Source organism: Canis lupus, chromosome 29 (genome assembly GCF_003254725.2).
Source record: "Canis lupus dingo isolate Sandy chromosome 29, ASM325472v2, whole genome shotgun sequence".
NCBI lineage: Eukaryota > Metazoa > Chordata > Mammalia > Carnivora > Canidae > Canis > Canis lupus.
In genome coordinates this window covers 758,627-779,810 of record NC_064271.1, presented here as the reverse complement: position 1 = coordinate 779,810, position 21,184 = coordinate 758,627, and the positions used below count along the sequence as shown (strand labels likewise).

General features: G+C 43.5%; 1 long non-coding RNA gene across 1 annotated transcript; it reads right to left on the bottom strand.

Annotated features, from left to right (window-relative positions):
- Nucleotides 1-6,501: 6,501 nt before the first annotated feature.
- Nucleotides 6,502-10,599, bottom strand: LOC118352808 (uncharacterized). Its single transcript, XR_004810580.2, has 3 exons — nucleotides 10,508-10,599; nucleotides 8,914-8,999; nucleotides 6,502-6,633 (listed from the first exon to the last, which is right to left on the bottom strand). It is a non-coding gene; the product is annotated as an uncharacterized LOC118352808 (long non-coding RNA).
- Nucleotides 10,600-21,184: the final 10,585 nt, after the last annotated feature.

Genomic DNA, 21,184 nt, shown 5'->3' with positions numbered 1-21,184 from the left:
AAAGCAGGTGCTGATAAAGCAAAGTTGAGCCATTTTATTGCAGCCTGTGGCATGCCACGCCCATGTTGGCAGAGAGCCTAGACCCTAACCTCACATAGCTCAGCCTGGATCTCAGCCTGCTGGGCCCATGTGCAGGGGATACGTTGACATATCACATCCCACCATTTCCCCACTTGCTGGAAAAGAGTCAAGGTGACCCCCCAAATAAGCTTCTCTGGGAGAGCAATGCATTTTTTACCCAGTTAATATTAATGAGGTATACATTTCATTCTGAAAACACCTATGTGCTGGTCAGAAGTCTAGAGGGACAGGCAAAGTCAAAAACCCCACCCCACCCCACCCCACACACACACACAAAAGTGAAACTCTGGCATAAAAATTCAACTACTATATAACTAAACTAAGCACTTGCCAAATTACCAACAATTGCCTTCACTCCTCCTTGGATAAAAGTCAAATTGTAAAGAAATATGCTTTTGAAACAAGGTCAGGAATCCAAGAGGTTGGAAAGCTGACACCCCAAGAAAAGACTGTGTAGTGGCCTTGCAAACTTTCCCTGGAAGATTCACTGTAATACTTCATTATAAGAGCAGAGTCCCAACACAAGCCCAGAGCAGTGACCTGAGCACCTGCCATTCACCTGCATGTCTTCTGAGCATCTCTGGGTCAGTGTCGCTTTGGGCTGACCCCTCCTGCACAGCCTCCTGCACAGTCTACATTCCAGTTCTCAGCACTTAAACTGGGCTGTCCTGTTGCCACCACCTAATCCCACGTCTCTATGGACAGGACCACCAATATGTCCCTGCCCCTGAGGCTGGCATCAGGGCCAATTCCTCCAGCTGTGTGAGCTTGACAGCTCAGCCCAGCACATAGCCAAGGAAGGAGCAAAGTCCTTAGTCTGAGGGTCTGACCTTAACATTTCAAATGCATAGTTATCTTGACCTTGGAACGAGGAGCCTGAACCGTGGGAATTCTGATAACCACACTACTTCAAAGTAATTAAATTAAAAATACTTATGTAAGCTTGTAAGGGTTTGGAAAACTCAGACCAAGTGATTGGTGATTTATATAAATATAAAAATTCATTAATTCCATTCCAAACAAATCCTTTCCAAGCAAAATGCATATATATATATATATATATATATATATATATATATATATATAAGAGCCAGATGCATGGGTGATTCTGCAGCTCTGCGTTTTGCTTGGAAAGGACTTGTTTGAAATAGAATATATATTATACATTAATTTTTATATATTTATAAATATATATGTAATATATTATATATTTAATATATTACATACATTAATGTGTTTTGTTTGGAAAGGATTTATTTGGAATGGAATTAATGAATTCTAATATTAATATAAATCACTAATAACTTGGTCTGATTTTTCTAAGCCTCTTTATATGTGTGTGTATGTGTGTGTGTACGTATATATATCCTAAACCTTTATATATGTGTATGTATATATGTATACGTGTATGTGTGTGTATATGTATCATGTGTGTGTGCATGTGTATATAGAGAAAGAAGAGAAATTAAATTGAGCCCTTTATGCCAAGGCACAGGTATAAATTAACCACAATTAATTAAAGTTTAGAAAAGACAAGCAGCAATTCTTAGGATATGTTAAGCAAACAAACTAGCTCCTAGGCCCTGCAAACTCCTACTCATGCACAGAGAGAACAAAGAGAACTATAGCCTAGCCACAGCAGACAGAAAAGCAAGTCTCCTTTATAAGAAATTACCCAATTTCTTAGAAAGAGAGAGTTTTAAGAAATGTCATAAGAATCACTGTCCAGTTCTGTGGGTCAGCACACCATAGTGACTAGAGGTAAGGTCCCAAATCACTGAGGACTGGACAAACCATTTCAGATTGCTATGGACTGAATGTTTGTGCCCTCCCAAAATTCATATATGTTTAAGCCTTAATGCCCAATGTGACGGTATTGGAGGTAGGGGACCTTTGGAGTGTAATTAGGTCGTGAGAGTGGAGCCCTCGTAAGTGGAGTTAGCACACCTATAAAGGAAACCCACAGAGCTCCTGCACCCTTTCTGCACCATTGCAGGACACAGTGAAGGCTGCAACCTAGACAGGTCTCACCTGACCATGCTGGCACACAAAAATCACACTTCCAGCCTCCAGAATTGTGAGAAATCAATTTTGTTGTCTACAAAGCACCCAGTCTATGATAATTTGTTACAGCAGTGCCAACTAAGACATGCATGAAGCATCCTAGCTAAGGACCTTCTCATAAAATATTTAACAAGCACAAAAATTTTCCCTAATGTAGCTTCTGTTTGGCTTTTTTTCTCTCCTCTTGGAAGAAAACTGTTCCTGCCCCACCCTCACCTGCCACTAGGTAAGAAAAACCACATGCCTATCAACCTTGGGCTCACTCACTCAGCTCAGCATCAGAGGAAGCCCCTTTTCCAGGTAGGCCCTGGGGTGACCCTTTTTCCAAGGAGCCCACACCTGCCTCAGACTCTGTCCTAGGGTCCAGCTTTTCCTGCAAGTGTTGCCTCCGGGCCCCTCAGACCTGTGCCCAGTCCTCACTCCCGCTGGCTTCTGTTGCAGGGACACAGGCCGCCTGAGCTGCCCTGGCAACTTACCTCATGTCGCACTCTCTCCTGCCTTGTTCTGCTCCAATTGCTTCTGTCTCCATCATTGCCCTTAATGATTTCCCTGCAGTGTCATTTCACTTAGCCTCTTTTATTTTTTTTTAAGATTTTATTTATTTATTCATGAGAGACCCAGACAGAGAGAGGCAGAGACATAGGCAGAGGGAGAAGCAGGCCCCCTGCAGGGAGCCTGATGTGGGACTCGATCCCAGGACCCCAGGGTCACGTCCCAACCAAACCAAAGGCAGATGCTCAACCGCTGAGCCACCCAGGTGTCCTTTATTCAAGTCTCTTAAACTCTACTTCCATGCTTCTTCCTTTCTCTCCTCTTTCTAACCCACCATCCCACTTGGGAGAAAATAACGGAGTTCCTTAAGATATCGCCCTCCACACTACTCAGTTTCCCTCTATCATAAATGCCCTCCTGATTGCAAGAACCACCAATTACTCGGGCTCCTGGGGGGTTCAGTTGGTTAAACGTCTGCCTTCAGCTCAGGTCATGATCCCAGTGTCCTCAGACAGAGTCCTGCTCAGTGGGGGAGTTTGTTTCTCCCTCTCCCTCTCCCTCTGCCCCTATGTGATCTCTCTCTCTCTCTCTCTCTCATTCACTCTCTCCCTCAAATAAATAAAATATTTTTTTAAAAATTTAATTCTGTGTCTATTCTAAGAATTGCTGGGCAATTCTAAATTCAAAACCTCTGTTTACCTGGAAAAGCACTGAATATAACTGTGTTGAATATGCTCAAGAAATATTTGTTCAAAGGATAAATGGATGGATAGATGGATGGGTGGGTAGATCTGACACTAAGCATTTCTGGAGATGTCAAGATCTCTTCACTTTGGGTTACGGTTCCAAGGAGAGAGGCAAGAAATGAGGGCCCTAGGGCTGCTCCTGATCCAGCAGGAGCTACCGCCTCCCCATGAAATCATTTGTCATTTCTGGAGGATCTGTACTGTAGAGCTTTGCACAACACAATTAAGTAAAGTAATAATTATAATAAAATAATGACATTGCAGTACATTAGCCACATGTCAAGTGTTCAGTAGCCAACTCCATGTGGTTAGTGGCCACCATACTGGAGCATTTCATTACCACAGAAATTTTATTAGTCAGTTTTGTGAGACAAGAAAACATGAGGAAGTCATTTAAGATGCCCTAGAACTCCTTCTATGTGACAGACATGCTCACATTAGTACCGGTCTCACTCCACTGTGACCAGTGAGACCAGTACTGTCATTTGAAATACCCTGTATGGGACACCTCGGGGGCTCAGTCGTTAAGCATCTGCCTTGGGCTCAGGTCATGGCCCCAGGGCCCGGGGATGGAGCCCCAAACTGGGCTCCTGCTCAGCTCCCTCTCCCTCTGGCCCTCCTTCTCAACTCATTCTGTCTCCTCTCTCTCTGTCAAATAAAATCCTTTTTAAAAAATTGAAGTACTCTCTCATTTGTGCAGTAAAATGGTTCCTGGCATCAAATCTTCTAAAACCTTCCCCTTGGAATTCCCTGAAAGATAGGACTGTCCTTTGTTATTCATAACAAGCTCCTCTAGACCACACCTGAGTTTATGCTAATGAAGTGATTCCTGTAACCCTAGGTAGCTTCAGGACAGGGTTGGGCCAAGGCACAGCTGGAGGGCTGGAACTTTGAGTCCCAACCGCCCTTAACCTCTGGGGAGGGGAGAAGGGCTGGTTTGAGTTCAATCACCAATGGCCAATGATTTAGTAAAATTGCATCTCTATAATAATAAAACCATTAACATCTCTAACTGACAGGTTTCAGAGACCTACAGGTTGGTGAACACAGGGAGCTGCTGGGAGAGTGCTTCAAGAGAGCATGGAAGCCCCAGGAGCATCCCCCCCAATACAGTGTCCCTGCATCTCTTCCCTTTGGCTGTTCCTAAATTGTATCCTTAATAAGTAAAGTACTTTCCTGCGCTCTGCAATTCATTCTAGCGAATTATTGAACGCAAGAGAGAACTGTGGGTATTCCCAAATTTGTACTCAGCCAGGCAGAAGTATGGGTAGCTTGGAAACCACATTTGTTTTTTTTTTGTTGTTGTTGTTTGTTTTTTTATTTTATTTTATTTTTTTTTATTGGTGTTCAATTTACTAACATACAGAATAATACCCAGTGCCCGTCACCCATTCACTCCCACCCACCACATTTGAATTGATGTCTGATGTGGGCCCAGTGCCATGGAACTGAGCCCTTACCCTGTAGGGTCCATGCTAACTCCAGGAATTAGTGTCAGAATTGAATCGTTAATCAAATAGTCATTTGATCAGTTGGACACCCAGCTGGTCAGAGAATCTAAGAATTAATTGGCATGAAGGAAAAACTCTCTCAGTTTGAAATGGAGAAAAGAGTTTTCACTTTTCTCTTTCATCAAAAAGACTGTGGGTGTGTGTTTTGGTGGCATTGTGCCTGTAAGGAGGCTGCCTCTGGTCAGGGGAAGGGTTTTTATTTATACACCGTCTGAGGAGCACTTTGCAATCCTTCAGCATGAAGGCTTCTATATAAGTGCAAGGTGTTATTGCAAGGTGTTAACAGTTCCAAATGAACCTTTTCATTTAACTGTGTCAACCTCTGGATTAGTCAGTCTTAACTCAATACATGGTGGAGTGGGCCGAACTAATGAGTTTTTGTTTAGAATATTTATATGTCTGACCTGAGAATTATGAGAGGTTTTTTCGATTTGAACCAGGGGGATATTTTAACCTTTTTGCCAAAACACATAGATCATTGAACCTTATTCCTCATTCTCTTTAAATATAGGTAGAATGAAACCCAGAAATAATAATGGCAATAATACTAAATATTTCCCCAGCATTTTTCTTTCAAAAACCTTGTGAATATATACATAGATTAGCTGGCTTGTCTTCCAACATTCCTGGACTTATTTGGAATATCAGTGTGGTTTATTCTCCCCTACTGTCTCTGGAGGGAGGCCTTCACAACTATGCAGCATCCCAGCAGCATCCAGCAGCATCTCCACCGTGTAGTTCCAACTCTTTGGCTCGGCCAATGCATTTATTTCTCCATGGGAGCCTGCAATCATATCCTGAGTCTTCTGAACACTCCTCTGGATGACACAACCAATCTGCTTTCTCTCCCCCAGCATGTGAAATAATCAAATACTTTGTGTATTAATCGGGGTTTTCCAGAGAAATAGAACAAATGGGATATATATCTGTATATCTGTATATATCAATAGAGAGAGAAAGAGATTTATTATAGGGAACTGGCTTCTGTTACAGAAGCTGGCAAGTCTAGAATTCGCAGAGCTGATAGTTGATTTCCCAGTTCAAATCCAAAGGCCAGAAATTGATGTGGAAGCAGGGAGAAGTGATATCCTAGTTCAAAGGCAGGAGAATCATCTCTTACTCGATGGACAACAGCCTTTTGTTCTATTCAGGCTTCTATTGATTGGGTGAAGCCCACCCTTATGATTGATTAGAGGGTAATCTGCTTTATTCTAAGGATTCAACTGTTAATCTCATCCAAAAACACAGAAATACCCACAATATTGTCTGACCAACCATCTGGGCCCTGTGGCCTAGTCACAGCAATACATAAAATTAACCATCACACTATGTGTGCACAAAAGAGTACACAGGGAAGGACACAGCACAGTTCAGGAGCATCTCTCTCTCCTTTGGTGGGATCCAGTTTTTTTCAGCCCTTCCATAAACCATCAGAGGAATCAACAGCCATGGCAGAGCTTGAACCAGTGATACCCACCAGTAGATTTCCTGACAGGGCCCCAATCTCCATTCACATAAGCTGGTAATCACAGCGTGCAAATGGTGGGCTGTTAACACCATCTGAGGGCCAGGCCCCTGCTGACCACAGAGCATAGCCCTTACCTTTCTCCTGGCCCATCTCTGCCTGGAATGTGTTGTCCCCTAGAGATTCACTCAGAGTCAGCTCCTCAGGAAACCACACCTGCCCACCTGTCCCATTGAGAAGAATTCTGGACAGCCTGTTGGTCTCCATTCTGAAACTACAAAGGATAGGGCCTTGGGATCACCTGGGTCTGCCTTCTGGTTTTATAGAAGTCATTGAGACCCAGAGAGATAAGCACCTTGACCAATATGCTCAGAGAGCTTATGAGCCCTGACTGGAATATAGTCCTTCATGCCCACTTCAAGGCTCTGTCCACAGCAGCACCTCTGCAGACCCTGTGTGAGGCTCCCAAGACCTCTTCAGCCATCATTCCTATGCATTAAGGTTATAGCCACGTTCAGAGCACAAATCAGGGATTCTATCTCTTTTGTCCCCTGTAGCCCTGACTCTTGCTAAATGCAGTAGCAGGCACTCCCTGGCCTCTCCCCATGGAGCATATTGGCACTTTGGGCAGGGCAAGCACTCCCTAGACTTTAGGAAAATCAAGAACATTCCCCATACAGTCTCAAACATTCCTCTTTGGAGGAGGATGAGCAGCCATGGCTCCCTGCAACGGCAGTGTACACATTCTCAGCAATTGATCCCCACAAAATCCTCAGAGATGGAGTCCATCATGGCTTTTCCTGTCTAAAAGAGTGAGTCAAGGCCAGATGGGGACGGTGCCTGGACTTCCTGGCTCCAGGGCCTGGATGCCTGTCCTGCCTCACCCCTCACTGAAGATTTGCACCTCTGAGTTCCCTGCCCCCAGCTGGAACAGGCCATACCAATGGATGTGGGTTGTCAATGCCAGACCACATAGTAGGTGAAAGTTCTGGAAACTTCACAGAAAAGTCAATTCTTGTAAAATTTCCAGTGTGTTTTTGTTAGCCCCCAAAGAGAGATCTGTGTGCTCAGGATTGCTCTGGCTCTGCCCATTCTAAAGGGCAGCAGCACTTTTCCTGGTTGTTAAAGAATGCCCACCATATACAAGCTGGGCCAGGGCTAAATTCTCCCTAAAATTTAACCTCAGGTGTTTATGATAACAAGGAAGGTAAATTGATAAAACTAAATGTATCAAAGTCAAAATCATAGATAATGCCAAAACAGTTCCTATTGAACTTTGAGGTGTACCATGTATTTTTCAAAATGTTGGGGAGCACAGTGTTCAATTGATGTCCTCAGGATGAGGGACAGGCAGCCTGAGAATGTATGAGGGGAAGAAGGTACACAAGGATACGTTTTTATCCAAAACAGCTTATAGACAAGCCCCCCCTCCCCCTCAGCAAAATGGACTTAGGCTCCTCTGGCCTGACTGTACAGAATGATGTTCCAGTTCTCACATCATTTCAAGAAGAAAGGATAATCTTGAAATGTGTGATAACTCTTAAGTATAGGGTATTTTTCATACCTACTTTCTTCTAAAGAGATAGCAATGTGCCGAGAAAGACTGTCCAGCAAAGCACTACCTACAAATAGCCAAGGTGACATCTAGCAGCAGCCCCCAAGCCTGTGACCGAGTACATCCTTATTCCTCCAGTAACTGCAGACCTTCCCCAGAGTAAGGGATGGACCTGGTCTTGGGTGGATCACTACTGGCCTCTCCTCTTCCCTCCCATGATATGCTGAGGAGCCTGGTGTCCAAATAAATGAGCCTTGGATTATAGCATTTGCTAATTTCCCTGGTGTAAATATTACCACTGTATTCAATTCCAAGCCACCAATGGTTGAACCACTGAGTGGTAGAAGTCTTAAATGTATAAGAAGGCCTAGATGCCATCCCCCTGGAATCTCTACAACTAACTGCCCCACATCCTCCATGCATTTGCTCAAGTGTCACCTTCTCTGGGAGACCTTCCCCAACCATCGCACCTTATAATCCCCATCCCCCTTCTCTGCTTTATTTTCCTCTCAGCAGTTCTCATTGTATTCACATACATGGTTGATTCATTTATCTTGTGTCTCTTCCCACTAAAAGACACATTCCAGAGGAGTATGTGATTTTGTCCATTTCATTCACTGATGTATCCCCAGCCTAATGCAGCATTTGGCACATGGCCAGTGCCCCACATTTACTAATCAATGAGCCCCAGATTTTGTTTGAGTAGCTGGTGAACAATGCTTCTGTTTCTCCTGCCTTTGCACCTCTGGGATGTTCACTTAAAACCATCTTAGCTACAGCTTAAATACCAGCTGTAGATAAAACCTTTGGATTCTGTCATCCAACTAAGTCCTTCGAGTAGGACTAAAGGGAATCTGTCCAAATGTGTCCATCAGAGAGAGAGAATTCTCCTTAGCAGAGGCATTCTATTTCTAGCTGGGTTGGCAGAAGAGAATGATCACCTCCCGCCTTAGCAAAAAGGCTAATTACAAGGGAAATAGTTCACAGGCTTTTCCTCACCCTCCTAAGTTCAGAAACAGGAAGTAGACAGCTTTAGCTCCCAAATACAGAGAGTCTCCATCAGTAACCAGCGCTCCTGAATGTATCTGTGGGAACAAAAATGCAGAACCTGGTGTTTTATTGTTATCGTCTCTCTTCTAGACACTCTAGAATGCTCTAAGCCTTTAACTGTAGTTGGATTGTAACAGATGGACAACTTTGTGTGGTTGTCCCCTGGACACAAACTAGCCACAGATGAGATACCTGTACCCAACAGGAATGAATGTTGAAACCGTGTAACACTACCAGTAGAAGATGAATAATTGAATCAAGAAGTATAAAAACATTACCAGAAAAATAAATTGAAGCCTTACCCAGTGCCGTCCCTCCAATAGCACTCTTCCGCGGAGGGGCCCCAGAGGGCACGTCTCCGATTACCTGGCTGTTGTAGGTGTCATTTCCAAAGCCTTGCCTGAGGCCATGTCCTTTGCAGGTGTGTCACTGTAGCTTCTGGGGCCCTCCTACCGCGCTGGCACCCATCCCTGGGCACGAGCACCAGCACCAGTGCCAGCCTGCGCAGGGACTCAGGGTGGGCACCTGCTGCTTGCCCCTGGCCTGCGGCTTGACCGCCTCTTCCCTGCCCTCTTACCTTCGCGTCCACCTGGCGAAGGCCCCTGCAGGTGCGTCCGGGCCGGGGCAGCGCGCCCTCCCTGGCCTGGAGGCTGGGGTCCCGCGGGCGGAACTGGCTGGAAGCGGCGCCATCTAGCGGCGCCGTGCGGCACGACTTAATGAAGGTACACGCCGGCTGCAGGGAGAGGAACTGAGCGCGCTACAGTAACCTCAGCAACCTGAGAGGGCTGAGAAAAAGGCACTGACAGGCCCTAAATGTGCTTTGCTTTTTGTCTTCCACGCTAAACAACCTGGTTTAGTTTGCCATTTTCCTCCAACTCATTAAAATAATTCGCTGGAGGCAGCAAACCTTCCTCCACTGCAGCAGGTGGGTGTCAGCTCAGGAGCAGGTCCCAGGGTGAGAGTCAGCACACAGGAATGGGCATGTCAGAGACAACCACACAGGAAGGAATAAAGCACGGATAGGGGATGATTACAGATCACTCATCAGGTTTGGGGGTGCTTCATTTTTCTCAGATGACAAGCACTGTGTTTTGTAATTAAGGGGACTCCTCCCCTTACTGACCAGCATTTCCAAGTGTAATTGCAATTACCCGGAATCTGGCAGAGATAAGGAGGGTGTATCTTTGGCACAGGACAACGACACAATAATGAATAAAAATGCAGAAATAGAATTGGAGCCTTAAGTATAAGCTTCATGCAATCTAAATTTCCAGAGAGACTTATTACTTGGGTGTGCCAGAAGAGTTTAGATACATATGCCCAGCTACCACAATGAGAATTCTTGATATTTCTCCATATGGATAAGAATATTCATCACATAGTTTACAATTCAAACACACAACAGTCAAGAAATGTATAAAACTCATTTTTTACTACCAATTCACTAATGTGGGTTATGTATACTTGGCAATAAGAAGTATTTTTCTTGTAACCATACATAGCTAAGTAATGTCACAGGGAAAGCTTGCATCTATGAACTGACCTATTTATGCTGAAATATAAATGGTGCTCTGAAGTCTGGAGTTTTCTTGATCTTGATTTTGAGGGTTGATCTTAAGCAAGGAAAGAGTCACTGTGGAAAGCATGCCACATTCCCCTATTTATCCCATGACCTGTAGCAACCTACCTCCAGCTACCAAGAATTATTTTTAAAACCATTCTAAAAAGTACTAGTGGCCTATGAGTCTTAGTTATAAGCTTACCAGTAATGAGCACATCAAACTACTTTATAGTATTAAGAATATGTCCTTATTTAAGGGCATAACAAAAATTACTCAGGAAAACATCACCAACCGAAGACAAGACCAATAAATTTTTTTCATTTAAATCCCTTTCCTGAGATTATCAGTAAGTAAAGAAAACAGTTGCCTTCTTGACCAACTTTGTACAGCTCTCAGACAAGCTCTCTCCACCCCCTATCCAATCACTCCAGTGCTGAGAGTAAACTAGCAAGCAGTCTCATCCTTGAGTGGGCAGTGAGCGCGAGCACCCATGCCCTGCCGTACAGCAAACAGACAAGGTATGCCATGCACGCATACTAAATTACCACATTCATCAAAGTAATTAAGAAATACCTTTATTTAAGAAGGGGGATATGCTCCAACAGTGTGCTTGAGCTCACATCTGGGATTAAAAGAGGTAGAACTCATACAGGAAACAAAGGGACACTTAAGGGTGGAGTCAGACCCTACACAGTGACCTTTATCAGGGCACTGCCTCTTGTCCAGGCGACTTCTTCCTTGGGGACAGCCCATCTTATCCTGGTAAGCTCTGCCCAGATCCCTGGCCCATCACACCATCCATGGACAGCTGGACACCCTCACTTTGTTCAGAAGAGTTTTATTTGTAGAGGAGCATTCCACTGCACTTGACTAGCCCTCTGAAAGGTATTCTAGGGTAGGGAATTATCTGTTCGTGCATTTCTCCTTGTTACAGAAACAGCCAGAACCATCTCAGAATATAGGAGTCCAAAAGATCATTTCTAGGGAAACAGGTAACTGAAATAATCTTGCCAGTGAGAGACGGATTAGCAAAAGGGAAGCCCCACAGCCCAGACCTCAGGAGGGTATCATCTGTCAGATCCCTTCAGAGGATGTAAGAAATTCTCCACTTGTCTAAGAGTGAGCTATCCCCTTCACATACTAACATAACACATGCATAATCATGTACTGATACACACACACACACACACACACACACACACACACACTGTGTCCTGTAACATTGATTCAGAAATGACTCAGAAGAAAGATTTGCCTCCAAATGAATCACCAGCATCAATCTATGCAGTACCCAGGGCTTTCCTGGGAGGTCTTCCTTACAAATCCTGGCCAAGCCTGGTCCTGCTTAGCTAATGAGATCATATCCCAGGGTGTGGATCCATATCACCACCTAACTGCAGGGGCCCATGGCTCCTCCCCATCCACACCTACATGCTATTGGATTGCTGGGTCTTCTGTTGCTGTTCTCTCTGCCTGGAATGCCCCTTCTTCTTCTCCCTGCCCCTGAAAATCCTACCCTTCCAAAACCCTCCTTCTGCATAGCCCCACTGAACATTTCACACATAGTTATAGCGTGTCCTCTGATTGTTGGATCTTTTATTCAAAGGTCCTGGGGTTCTTAAAGACAGAGGTAGCCATTGTCTTGTGTAGTTCTGACTCCATTTGGAGGAGCAAGTTTCGTTTTTTTTTTTAATTATTTAACTTTTTTTTTTAATGTATTCATAAGAGACATAGAGAAAGAGAGAGACAGAGACACAGGCGGAGGGAGAAGCAGGCTCCATGCAGGGAGCCCGACGTGGGACTGGATCCCAGGACCCCAGGATCATACCCTGGGCCAAAGGCAGATGCTCAACCACTGAGCCACCCAGGCATCCCAAGGAGCAAGTTTCAAACAGGGTCGATCCAGGTAGTGACTCCAATACAATCAACTCCCCACCTTTTCCAATGGAAAAAGTCAGAGAAACTGGGCTGTTTTAATCTACCCTAGCCCAGAAGCTTCGATTTTCCTAGCATCCAACATCAAAAATGCCCTAAATTAAGCAGAGGCCTCTCTTCAATAAAAAAATTCCATTTAATTCAACAAAATGTCACCTATACACAAGGCACTGGACTAGATGCCTTGAGGCCACATCTGGACACATTCCTGATGCTCACCACCCAGTCTGTGGATGAATGGTGTAAGGACTGCAGCCATCCCACACATTTCCCCATCCAAAGGATGTTTACCGAACACTTACTACACCTCCGGCCCTGTTCCAGGTACTGGGAATACAGGCAGGGATGGAACAAAAGCTCCAACTCATGGAGTTCATATTCTAGTTGGGGACACAGGCACTAAAAAGTACCAATGAAAACAGAAACACTCTCACATAGATCCGTGCTGTGATGGGATGGACACAGGTAAGGGGGTGAGTGATGCCTGGGGGCAGACACTGAGGGAGGACGGGGAAGTCCTCCCTGTCACACTAACACTTGGCCAGTGACCTGAGTGACACGAGGGAGTGAGCCCAGGGGCAGAGCAATTCCAGACAGAGTTAGAAAGACAACAAAAGGCCCTGTGCCTACATCAGAGAAACAAGGAAGGGAGCATGAACTGGGTCCCCTGCCAGCTCCTCCTCCTTGCCCCGCAGCTGCGCAACAGAATGGCTGGGCTGCCACCCTCCTACCACTAAACATCTGTGGTCTGCTGCTGACATCAGGCCGCTCATCATGTCAGTCTTCCCATCTTTGTCTGCAAAATGGAGGGAACACAGTTTCATCTAAGGCACTGAGCCAGAGTATTGCCCGAGTTTAGCCACAGCAAGCAAATCTGCCAAAAGCATTGTGTGCTTCTTGACCATCTCATGAGTGATCCTGCTGTGGCTGCCATGGCTAGCACGTGGGTCCCACCCTTCCTGCTCCACCTGCCAACTCTGTGCACCTCGGAGGAAGCCTCCTGCATCCTAGCACCTCTGGGAGGTTTACACGGCACCTTGCAACCCTTCTGGACTTGACATGTTATGTAAATTTTAGTGCATTATCATTAACCTCAGCATGGGTTTATAGTTCTTTTCAGGCACCAGAGTAGTTTAATGATGCAGCTGCTATAAGACCCAGGAAGAAAGTATGAATGCAGGGAAGCCACAGCCCCAGAGAAAGAAAGATGCCTCCAGGCAGGCGCTGGGGTGATTCAGAGTGACAGGAAGCTGTGTCCCTCTGGCCTCCTCCACACCAAGACCAGCCTTCACTCTGCGGAGAAAAAAATAAATTTTTCTTAAATGTCTAAGCCTTGAAGTTTTCATGATCTGAAATGCAACCTGGGTAATCAGGTGATCACTACAATTGCTCTCTTGACCTCTATTTTACTTTCTGAATTTTGTTTAAAACCATATATAAGGGACCTGGGTGGCTCAGTGGTTGAGCATCTGCCTTCGGCTCAGGCCGTGATCCTGGGGTCCTGGGTCGAGTCCCGCATCAGGCCTACCTGCAGGGAGCCTGCTTCCCTCTGCCTGTGTCTCTGCCTCTCTCTGTGTCTCTCATGAATAAATAAATAAAATCTTAAAAAACAAAAACAAACAAAAAACCATATGTATATATCACAAACCACATATATTACCCCATGTATACACATTCTTTTCATTCCTCAAGTCCTAACATACATCATATGTCTCAATCATTTTTCCTATTTTTTATTAAAGTATAATTAACATACACAGTTATGTTAGTTTCAGTTGTACAGCATAGTGATTTGACAGGTCCATACATCACTAAGTGTAGTGGCCATCTGTACCCATCCACATCTAACCTTTTTGTAGACTGGTAGGACTTTCATTCCCATGCACTTCCCCCCAACTACTTTGTACATATGTGCGTGCGTGCGCGCACACACACACACCTTTCCATCAGTCAGCACTTCTTTAGGTGGATTCCCATTCACTCATTCTTTCCTCTCCTCTCCTTCCCCACTGAAATTCACCAGTCCCATTCTCTCAGACTTAATGTGATAAATAAACCTGTGTTAAAATATTAACAGGCTAATGTGATAAATGAGTCTATACTAAAATGTTAAAAATTTTGTCTTGTCTTTCAAACAAATTGATAAAATTTCAAGCTTGAAAGCTTGAACCCAAAGGCTTAGCTAAAATGGGAATTTCTAGCCCAAAGGAGCAGGATGTTCTGAGATGTTCCTCACATCACCATCATGCCATGGAGGCAGCCGCTGGGAGGGCCTGTGTGTGAGCTGGCCCCAGTCTGTGCCCAATAAAAAATTAATCCGCTCAACTTCTAGGGAGGGGAATGTGTGAAAATAAAATGAAGTGGGAATTATTTGAGTCTTTATTTCACCCATGCTGGCACTCCTGGGGAACGTGTGTGCTTCACGCCTCTCAGTAATCCAGCTTTAGAGGGAAAAAGAAGACTTCCCTCAAGTGGAAAAACCTACCTGTGGCCTTAGTGATTTAGTAGGTGCCAGTCTAACCTGAAATAATAAATACCATTATGATGTCACTGTCTCACTGCTCATTTTTAGAGTCTCTAGACCTTTCTTCCAAAAACACGAGCTCATGAATAGGACTCTGTGGTGCCTGACATGTCGTTTATGGGTCAGCACAGCCATGGTGGCTAGCCTGTGGCAAAAGGCTTTATGAGACCCTCCCAGCAGGTATCAAGATAGCCAGGCAGCCCTCTTGCCTCTGAACTAACCCAATTCAGACTCCAAGTGCCAGAGTTGAAGTTCAGACTCGCCACAGTGAGCTGTATCTCTGCCTCCAGAGCTGGTCTAAGGTCCTGGAGAAAAAGTCCTTCCTGTCCCTAATTGTGTCTGTGACTTTAAGTGATTCCATTTTGCTCTCAGCCTTTTGTGTATGTGTTCCATGGAAAGTAGCTGTGGATAAAATACAGAAGCCAGGTTTCTGATACAGTTCCCACTTTCAAGGAAACATTTCTTCTGGATCACAAAATAAGGGGCATGAAAAATGTCAGAAATTGTTGGGGCAAAGATGTGGAGAGGAAAAAAATCTAATCTCAAATTACTCTTGCTCGTTCTCAGGCATGCCCAAGAGGAAGTGGTCAGCTCAAGGCATGCACAGTGGTTGGCCTTAGCTGTGTACACCGAACTGAAAGTCCAGGAGAGCAGCCACACCTTTCCTCCTTAACCTCAAGTGGAAGAGCGCCTAGTACAGCACCATCAATGTGTTCGCAGCACACTTCGTTCTCCATCTCCCTGTCCCAGTCAAGAGTTTTTGAGAGGATTCTTAACCCCTGAAGTCAGTTGACTCCCTGCCTCCCTGGCCTTGCACATCTGAGCTGCCCTACTTTCTCTTTCTCTTTGCGTGCTCCTCACAAAACCAGTATCCATCTCCCTGAGACTTACAGTGACCCATTCCTAATTCTGCCCATTGTCAAGCAGTCCTGGGATTACGCACACCACTATTCTCCTTTGCAGGCACACAGTCCAGCCTGTGGCTGGGCCCTCAGCCTCACCAGGGTCCCTAAAGTTCCTAGATTGAAACCAGTCTTCTCTCCCAGGGACCCTTCCCTTACCTGCACAAATTAAATCATAAAGAATATGCAAACAGCTTCTTAATTGCCCTTTCTAACTGATTTGCAGTGTGCTTCAGAAAACTTTACAGCTAATATCTGTAGCTAATTCAACAGGGTGTTTAAAGTATTCCTTTAAATTTTAGGTGTAAGTCCTTATTTAGGAAAATAACCCTTTAATCATAACATTGTTTGTATGAGAAAATTACATTTACTTATATCACTTCCTCTTACAAATCTTCAAGAGCATAACCTGCCCTAGAGATTGACCATATTTGAAAAACAGCCATTTTCTTGTCCTCACTATTTTAAATTTTCTATCACTTTAGTTCTCTAAGGTATTTCTAAGCAAGATGGTGATAATGATAAGTAAAAGAAAACAATTAAAAATTAAAGCTAATGACAAAATGAAAAAACACAGGTAAAGAGACCACTTTGTCAAATCCACCAAATTAGATTACTGTGTAATAGGAGAAAGCCAGATTTAGAGGTTTAATAAGGTCACTGTACAATCTATACATCTCCAAAGTTCCAGGATAAAATTCAAGTAACAACAGATAATATTTAACAGTTTTCACTGTTACTAACTTTATCATTAATAATATTCTATTTTGTTTCCCTCCATATGGCAATTTTTAAGTGCAGTTTTAAATTATTACATTCTCTTCCTCATTTTAATGAATGCAGGTTATGTGTGTGTGTGCTTCCACTCAGAGAAGCTTTATTTTGTAAACAAACGGAAGGTTCTGAGATTGTCAAGTATGATGTCCCGCTTGCTCAGAGAAATTGGCCTAGCCCCAGGCTGGTGGTCAGCTCTGGACTTGCCCAGCACTCCTAAAATTTTCCTGGGTAAAAGTACAGACTTGAAGGTGCCAAAGCAAAGTGCACAAGACTTGTGTGTGCATGTATTTGTGTGCTTTAGCTATGAACAGTTTTTAAGCGGAGTAATTTCTAAGTTAGGACTTCATCTCTTAATGATATACATGGTATAAAGGAGAGATAGTTCTAAAGTTCCAAAGGTAATCGTTTAATTATACTCAGGGCCTGTCCTTTCATAAAATCTAGGGCTATCAACTTTAGAAAAAGTCTTCATTGAGAAAATACTACTTTCAACTTCTTCTAGGTAGCTAAGGCATATTCCCTAACTTCCTCCTTCCTGGAGGGGTCCCCTTGGAAAATGTAATTTTTTTTTTTAATGCCCTGAAGCCCAGGTCAATGATGGTACTATTTTACATCTTACATTTTTGTCAGCAGTAGGGTATTGTCCACAGCAGTATAGTTTTAAGTGAATTTTATCTGGAAGATGCTCTAACATGTGTACAAGCAAAGCTAGCCTTAGCTAATTAATTAGCATGGGCTCCCTCTGCTGGTTAATGAAGATGCCAGGAACCCACAAAGAACACCACAGGAGTGAACTCTTAAGTAGGAATTTTTTATGAAAATCAACCAAACACATCACCAAAAGTGTCAAGACTTATGAAGAGTCTGGGATCTGCTTTTACTTTCCTTGTAAGCTTATAAAATTAACCTGTTTCTGTTTCATGGATACTGGCAGAAGACACAAGACCCTTGGGTCAGAGGCACAGGACTTTATTTTACAGTGCACAGCATCAAGAGCATCGGCATGTAAATGTCAGTTCCCCTTGTCCCCAAGTCCCATATGGCTGATACAGAAGATCCCTGGCGGATGTTTTATACATAGTGGGGTTGTGTCATATCTGAGCTTGGAAGATCTACCTTTGTTACAGTGAACAGTAAATAAATCCACTCTTTGTCTTTTTATCCCATTGTTCAAAGTTACTTGCTACAAACACAATCTTGAGAAATGATCCAGCCAAAGGGCAGTCAAGGTCTCATGCTCTTAGAATTCCCAGCAAGACTTAGAGAAGTTCGAAAACCCACAGAGAATGTCTTCCTCAATAAAGATCAGATCATTATTACTGATAATAATATAGCATTTCAATTTCATTAAAGTCCTTGAAGAGCTACTTCCTTCTTGTTTTTGTAGATTATTTCCTTTTCAACTGTTTACCATGCTGTTAGCTAAAAATTCTATTTCTCTCTAAACTAAAATTAAAACTTCACTATTTTTTATCAAAGTGCCTGGTCTATTTGGTCAAACTATAAATGAGGATTAATATTTTACAAAGTTAGAAAATTTTTTAAAATAAAATAAAATTACCAGAGGTGATTTTTCCTTGTTTAAACATGAATACTTTCAGAGTTTCTTTTGAAATATTCAGAGCTGTAGAATTTTAAATAGGATAGGGTATTATAGAATGGCAGAAATTGCAGATAAGCTCTTAAACTTATAGCATCACAGAATTTAAAGCCTTAGGGTTAGGCAGAGACCAATTATAATATTTTGACAGCTGGCTTTTATGTTCTTGTTTTAGCATTAGCCAAAAATCTTATACCACCACAGTGTAACAGCTTTAAATCAAGAAGTAGTCAAGTTCCCACTATTGCTATAAATATTTCTGTGTCGCATTTATAGAACACTTGACTGTCTCCAGAGTGTTTTCGCACACCTTCTCTCCTTTGTACTCACTTTAACCATGAGGCTTGAGTAGAAAAGATATTGATGTTTTCTTTTTATACTCGAGGAAACTAAGAAGTAGAACGGTCAAGGGACAGATGGAGAGTGTGAAGCCTATCGCTAGAAAGCTGGGGCTGCATGTGTGCTCTGGAGCTGTTTCCAGTGCACCACACTGCTTCCTTATTCACTTGAACTCACCCCTCCATCAGCTGAGAGGCTTAGCCAGCCAGTAACAGAAAGGCTTACTCAGACTTACTTAAGCTTCAAGGAATTTACAGGCTTTCCTGACTGAAAAGTGCAGGGAAGGGCCAGTCCAAGTGAAGTTTGATGAAGGCACCATCTGTGTCTTGCTGTCCGCTGGGTTGCCTGCTTCCTCCTCAAATCGTTCACCTCATTATAATAAAACACCTCCCACAGTCTATGTCCCACAACCTGATCACTCAGACTCAAAGGGAGATCTTCCCCCCACAACCATCAAGGAATGTTCTTGAGCATCCTTCTCATGAGACCAGTTAAGTAAATTATTTTGGTGAGGAAGAAGCCATACTTCTTCCAATGCTAAGCAGCCGCTCCAATGTCCACTAAACTAAAATTTTGAAAAGTGTACACCATGCAACACCATGCAATTCTGGGTGATGCTCTATATTGGTAACTTATTAAGCTGTAATTGTCTCTGAGGCCTTGGAATGATTCAATGCTTTATATGAGTTATCTAATTTATTTCCCATAATCTTACGTTTTTAAGGTAGGTGCTATTATTATACTGCTTTTAACTTGTCTGATGCCACATTGCTCATAGTTGAGAGAGCCTAGTTTAAAGCAGAGAGGCTGATCCCAGAGCCTACATGCTTATCCATTACACTGAGCCACTTCCCATGAAAAGGAAAGGAGAAGAGTCACATTGACTATTTGGCAAATACTACATAAAATATACCCTTCTTGGAGACTCACAATGCACATTAGGATAAGAATATTCTGAGAAATCTTTCAGTAAAAATCCATTTAATCTATTTAACCCAACATGTCCCAAACTCACATTGCTATGGAGCTTTTCTTTCTAACACCTCCAAGAGAACAGCTTTGAGGTCCACGTACACAGCACCACATACATTTATCTTGCTTCAGTAATATACTTTGTGCTATGATTCTACAATGAAATTCATGATAGATAAGTCCCTTTTCCTTGGAGAACCATTGTTTTCATCTTATAACTTCTCTTTGGCAAGTTCAACCAAGGCTTAGGGCTTCATAGTATTGCTGTCTCTGCCCTGTTTACCCTGGCTCTGCCTTACAATAGGATTGCAGTCAATGGGAGCTCTGTGTGGAGTGCAGAAGGGGCTAGCCTGGTCGTCTGGCACCTTGTCTGTTTCTAAGACTTCTCTAAGCGAGAGTGTTTGGACATTGAAGAAATGAGTGTTGGTAAGACAAAAATAAAGTTAGCACTAACACTTCTGATCCCAATTTTTTAAAGAATTATACAGGAATATACTTAGCTTTTAGTAAATTAGAGAACAGTGTGTCCTTGCAGATATTCTTGAGAAGGGAGGGGAAAAGGCACTTCTGTGCCCTTTAGCTTGCAGAGCGTCCCCTACCATTGTGGTGTGCACATGATTCACACACCAGAGCCTTCTTCATGTTCCTGACCTGATGTCTGAGAATCTGACTTGGCACAGTCTGTCTTCATTTCCTCGATTTATGAATGTGTCTGGTCCACAGTTTTAACCATCAGTCAATCATTGCCTTTCTGGGTCATTTGCTGCCCTGGTACAATTCTTGGGCTGCTTGTTTTTCAAACATGCAACTGGGAAGAGGTTATATTCATGAGTCGAAAGAAGTATGAAAGAGTCACTCACTCCCCAAAGCTATTCCAGGATGAGGGCAGGTAATGTGCCTTGGGTAAGGATGTGAACCACAGAAGCTTCTCTGTCCTCTCCTAAAGGCAGCTCTCCAACCATCTCATGTGGTCACTCTATATTCATAGGCACTGTCTACATTCTTCTCAATGTTGCTGAATATTCCCTTGGCATTTCAACTATACTCTCCAGAAGATGTCTTTGAAATCTTAGTGTTTTTCCTACCTACTGAGTGTAGAAAGAAAGTCTTGGCACAATTGCCCATCAGTAACTTATGGTCATTGACCAGGACATTCTTAATCTCACCATGATGCAGAGACTCACACTGAAGGACTTTGGCTCTCCATTAGTCAATATCTTGGAAAGGTGATTGCTTATTCTAGGGAACATCTGTTCTTTTCAGGATGTGTGGGGTTACATTGCTGACAGACAGGATGCCACATGCTGGAAGCACTTCTGCATGATTGTTGCTCTTTTCTCTCTAACTTCTTCAGCAGCAGAGCACAGATCATGCTCTCCAGGCTGGCAGAGGCCTCATCACTCTCCTCTATCATTTCACAATGGGATATCAGGTCCAGAGGTAGGGAGGGAGAGTTTAGGGACTTCTTTGATTCTTCAGGGTCAATGCAGAGTTGGGATTCTAGGCAGACACTTCTTTCCACTTTGCTGCATGTCACTGACTGGGTTATGTTGGCCTATGGTCATCCTAAACACAGATTCATCTTTTTGTTTGTTTTCCCTGGTCACCA